This window comes from Cygnus olor, chromosome 17 (assembly GCF_009769625.2).
Source record: "Cygnus olor isolate bCygOlo1 chromosome 17, bCygOlo1.pri.v2, whole genome shotgun sequence".
In the NCBI taxonomy this organism is placed as follows: Eukaryota; Metazoa; Chordata; class Aves; order Anseriformes; family Anatidae; genus Cygnus; species Cygnus olor.
In genome coordinates, this window is record NC_049185.1 from 2,942,982 (window position 1) to 2,948,534 (window position 5,553).

The following is a 5,553-nucleotide window of genomic DNA, read 5'->3' on the forward strand; positions in this document are numbered from 1 at the left end:
TGGAAGGCCCCAGCTGGGCAGCACGTGGCAGCAGCACGTGCTCCAGAGCCGGAGAGAACCCCGTCACGCTGTGACCTCTGAGCCCTAGTCTGGACCACGGTGGGGCTGCAGTTGGATTTTTCGCTCGGTGCCGTTGCTTCACGTAAGCGGTTGTTGAGGCTGGTGGGGAAGTGACTGGTTGACAGAGGAGCTTGTGGTTCAGTGCTGATTGTGAATTTTGGGGAGCCCAGGTAACGATAGGACAAGAGAGGAACCCAAGTGAACTGTAGTAGAGCTGAGAGCATCACCAGAAGAGAGGTGAGACTCTTCTCTATGGGACCTGGAGCTTTACTCTATCACCAATAGCTATAGATTGTTAAACACCAGGACCGAGGGAGGCCAATATTACGGTTACGTATTGCAGCAGGATTTTTTTTCCTTTATTTCTCTGATAAAGCTACTGCTGAGAGCAGCACAACGTTGCTGACTGCCTCTCAGTGGGTCATTGCCATGCACCGAGGGCAGCACTTGGAGACTTGCTCCGTGCTGGCTGTGAAGGCTGCTCTTGTGACTCAGTGGTCAATATATTGGATGAGTTTGGATCCCACAAACAAATCTGGATTGAGTTAGAATTGCCCAATGACCTATTAGTACAATGTGCTTTTTTTCCTGGCATGCTCGGGTTTTTTCTCTACCCCGAAAGCTCTTCAGTGTTTTCAGGCAGTTCACAGATAGTTGGGAAAATGTGCTGCCTTCGTTCTCTGCGTGGAAGGAAATATCTTCATCTGCTGCAGGTTTTGTAAGCTTAATTAATGAAGCGAAATTGCTTTCAGATTCTGTTTTTCAACAGTCAAAACATAAACTGTCGGGTTTGCTGTGGGTTTTCTTTTATGGCTGAATTTTGGGGAAGAGGGAATAGAAGAATGAATATTACCTGCTTCTTTAACGGGTGAAAGCAGAAATCTTTTCATGAAAATTGACTGACTTTATGGTATTTTTTTATGGGGAGGAGGGGAGGATTAGGGTAAAGAGCAAAAAGAATAGCTCTAGTTAAAACTCATTTTGGCAAGTAAATGCGTATCAACACACTCGACAAAATTCCTCTCTGCCTCTGTTCTTGCTGGATTTATTTGGATGCTGTAAACCTCCCAACTGTAGTTTCTTTTACCAATATGTTTTTCATTTTCTGTGTTTTGCCGCTGTTTAGGACCTTATCAGTTCCCTGCCTGATGAGAGAAGCTTCTGCTTTTTCTCCTCGGATGTACCCGCTTTCCATGGTCAAATTTAAGCATTTAGCCATTATTGTAGGGTTGTTTCATTGCAAAATAAATACTTTTCTTCCCTGCTCCCCCCCCTCTGCTGTTTAGCTACACAGTGGGGAGTGTAGAGGAAGGAATATATAGAGCTCATTTATTTTTAAGTAACTGTAACTAATGGCTTGATCAGCTAACGTAGTGGAAAATATGCAAACTGCTCGGAGGAGAGTGGATGTTAAAAATGTAACTTCAACATTATTGAGACATCTTTCAGCTCTAATGACAGACCGAATAACAAACACATCAAAAACTTTGTTGCTTCTCTAAGCAAAACCGGGTAATTGAATTTATTTTCAGTGATGGTTTTGCCTTTGCTATTCAGCTCCTTGTCCAATTTGCTGTGATTCTTGTCAGATCTCTTTGTGTAAACAGATTTTTTGCTTAAATGGTGGAGTGAGCAGGGTAACAGGACTTCATCATGCCTCTCTCTCTTCTCTGCCCCACACCTTTTTGGCTTATCTGCATAAGATCAATTCTCAAATACTGATGCTGTAGCTCCAGCAGGTGCATATGCTGGTTTTAGTTGTCGTTGCTTCCCAAGCAGATCCTCGGTTGATGTGAACCAGCACTAGTTTATTAACGCCGTGGAAGTGATGTTACCTTGCATCAGCTGAGGATCTGGTCCCAGTTTCTGGGGCTGCGAAATGGCTTGCACAGGAGCACAGGGCCCTGCCCTCCTCTCTGCAAGCTGCCCGCGATGACAAGGGCTGCGAGCAGCACGGCGGAGTCTGATGGGCTGCTTCTTGCACAGATCTCCTGGGATGGCGGGGAATAAAGCCCACTTGTCTACTGGGAGGAACGCCGAGATGGTGGATGTTATCTTTTAGGGTATCCTCCGGATGCCTGCCTGAAGCAGTCAGTGAGGTCAGTGAGATTTGAGCTCCATCCTTCCTTGCTCGAAAGGTTGGGGGCTTTTGTGGCACCGTGCCTGCAGCTCGCCCCTCGCCCTTCTTGGCACAGGGCTCTCCATCTCCATTTCTCCCTCCGTGGCAGCAGTCAGACCCCGGAGCTGGCCTGCTGCTTCCCTTCTCACTGCAGCGGGGACAGGGCAGCTCAGACACATGGTTTTGTGAGTGTGTGCGCACACACACGGGTTTCTTTTTAATTTAATGCAGAGCTGCAGCAAACCATTCCACCCACAGGTGAGATCTTTGGAAAACTAACTGCCCAAAGCTCTGAAGCTTTCAGCCTTCACGCTAACGCACGGGCCCAGCTGGCTGGAGATTAAAGAGCGCCGTCTCAAACCAAAAAGCATTTGAAATTGCACCACTGAGCTGGCAGGAAATTCCAGCTTTTTGTAGATGTAGGAGGCGTTGGAACGGCGAGGAGCCATAAGGCAACGTTCAGAGGTGAATCGCAGCATCAGCACCTCGCCAGGGAAGGCTGCCCCACCCCGAGCACTGCACTCGGGCACGGGGGGACCGTCCGCAGCCTTCCCAAAATGTTGGGGAGCGATGGGAGGAGGAGCAGCTTGGCTGGCAGCCGAGCTCCAGCTCCAGCTGTCTTCGTCTGCAGAAGAGGCCTCGTAAAGCTCAGGGTGAATCCCAGTGAGGGGCTCGGCGCTGGCTTTTCACGTGTAGAGCTTCCACTGCTGTCAACTCCAGCGGGCCTCGGACGTGCCAAGAGATCCCCAGCGCAGATTTGGACGTCTCTGTCCTGCCCAAGATAAACAGGCCCTTTGCTTCTCGGACTGAAGTGCTCATCGCCTTGGAAGATAACACAAATTACCGGGGCTCTTAGCTGCTTGGAAAGGAGTCGGTGTGGATTGATCATAGAGAAGATTTGCCTGGAAGAAGCACGTATGATAGGAGAGCGAGAGGACTGCGTGGTTTTCAGGACCTTTATCCTTTATTTAGTGCATGTGTGGGGACAGAGGGCATAAAACGAGGCAGTCGGTGATCATCAATTCTGAAAACCATACAGAAAATGAACACGGTGGCTCTTTCCCTTCCGCTCCTATGCAGGCTGCCAAAGATTATCATGCCGGTGACAATGCTGGGAGGCATCTCAAGAACTCGAGGCCTCCCGTGAAGCCATTAGCACCAAAGGGAGGCGCCCCCCTCGCCCCCAGTGCTCAGCAGAGCTGGGATCGAGCCCTGCCAAGGCGAGCAGCGCAGAGCAGAATCCACGCTGATGACAGATGGAACGAATGTTATGGATGCATCCCAGGGCCGGGGCTGTTGCGCCACATAAATCAGTAGCACAACTTTGCCAGCTCCAAATGCTTCGCAGGGCTGGACTTTCAGCCAGCTTCATGTCTGGCTTTGCAACCCCAAAACCGTATGGTCAAAGAAATTGCGAATGCACGTGCCCTCGTGTGAACCTCCAGCCTGTGGGGCTGTTTTCGGTCCGCCTCGTGTAGATAAACGTGACTAAAAAAGCCATCACTAAAAGATAATCCCTTGATCTAAATCCCAACGTTGCCCCGCACTCATGGGCCGTGGATGCTGCAGATGAAGTGTGAGGTTCCAGGCTGCAGATGCTGTCGGAGCTGCGCCGGTCGCTCGAAGCATGTCGTGCTGCCAACGCCAGCCAAAGGCGATGAGATCCCAAATAATCGGGGGGGCCAAAAAATATTTCACGTTGCTCTCCCTGCCTGCGCGCTGGTGGCCGGGCTGCTCCTTCGCGGGGAGAAGCTCAAAGCACACAAACATCGCGTGTGAAAACTCGCTCCTGTCATGAAAGCTGCTTCCCATACACAGCATAAATCCCAAGTGCTTGTGATTTAAGACAAAAAAAAAAAAAGGGCAAATAAAAAGATTTGCTGTTAAAATTATGACTTGGCAGCACCGTGTATGTGCGTGGGGGGGAAGTGCCTGCAACCTTTTTAGAGGAATACTTGCCCTTTGGAGAATGAACTTCCATTAAAGTAAAAAGGCTTCACCCTTCTAGGTGGGATTTTGGCAGCATGGAGCGGAGGAAGGGCCCAACCGGCCGCTCCAGCTTTCTCACTCCATTTCAGCCGTGACAAAATGAAACGTTTTAATGCAGCACTTCTATCTCTGACAGCTGCGGTCGCCTCGTGTTTACAGAAGACATCCTGTTGTTCAACGGAGACACTTTTGCCTTGTTGAAATGAAACGACCCTTTTTTTTTTTTTTTCCTCCTTCTTTCCAATCATGGCTTTACGCAATTCCCATTCCGAGAGGCCGTTGCAGTGGGGACTCTCCCCTCCACTCCCAAACAAAATCTGTGTTTTGCAACATCAGGTTCTCCACCAAAAAAAACCAAACAGCTCTAATTTGTGGAGCAGACGGTCCCAGCACCCACAGGGGGCTGGGTATCGCGTTCAGTGTGGCTTGTAAGGGGAAAACCTGGTGGCCGTGGTGGCTCTTGCTGCGGCACGGAGGCCAGCACGTGAGCAGATCCTGCTGCGAGCATCCCCGCCCGCCTGCCCGCTGCATGAATCACAAGGAAACACCACCCCAGGGAACAAATTGGTCATTGTTTGAAAGAGCTGATGGACGGCATACAAGCGGGGGAAGAACTGTTGCAGTGCAGGCAGAGAGGGAGGCTGCGGCCGGCATGCACGGCGTAGCCACGCAAACATGAGCGAGGCCGGGCATGCTTTGCTGCCTTACCAGAAGAGAGCGATTTGCGCGTTTTGGGTTCCCTGATCTAAAGAAACCTTTTCTTTGTACTGAGAAGGCATAAAATAAAATAAAATTACTCCCGTTGCAGCAAAGGTTTGGAGGAAGCGGGGGCATCTCTTCTTCACCTGCCGGGACTCCCAAGGTGGTGTCCCGGCATTCCTGCCCTGATCGAAATCATAGCTCCAAGCCTAAAGTAGCTTCGGCTCTCCAAGCCTGCTGCACGTCAGGATTTTCCCCCGTCTCACGGGGATTTGTGGCTTGGTTCACCTGTTGGCTTGCCTCTGTGTCTGGGAAGGCTCTTGGGGACTCGGTAGGAGGCTCGAGGTCCCCACGTGAATCAGTGGCAGAGCCAGGGGTGGTAGCTCACCACCTGGCTGCCATGTGCCTGGGGGGGACATTAAATTTTGATGCTTTGGTACCATTTTGGCAAGGGTGCTGGCCCAGGGTAGAACCAGCTTCCCTCTGTAGGCTCTTCTGCAGGATCGGAGCACCCAGGTGGAGATCCCAGGTCGTTCCATGCTGAGATGCTGGACGTGGAACCGCACTGACACCTCTGAACATGCACTTCGGGGTGCTCACTGAACCACGGGACGGGGCTGCTCATGCACATACTTGCAGGCAGCATGACCATGAGCGTGTCCCTGAGCAGCCCCGGCCCCTCTGCT

The 5,553-nt window shown here is 50.9% G+C and overlaps 1 long non-coding RNA gene across 1 annotated transcript; it reads left to right on the top strand.

Annotated features, from left to right (window-relative positions):
• The first annotated feature begins 709 nt into the window (after positions 1 to 709).
• Positions 710 to 4,972, top strand: LOC121079812. Its single transcript, XR_005825183.1, has 2 exons — positions 710 to 773; positions 2,438 to 4,972. It is a non-coding gene; the product is annotated as an uncharacterized LOC121079812 (long non-coding RNA).
• The last annotated feature ends 581 nt before the right edge of the window (positions 4,973 to 5,553 follow it).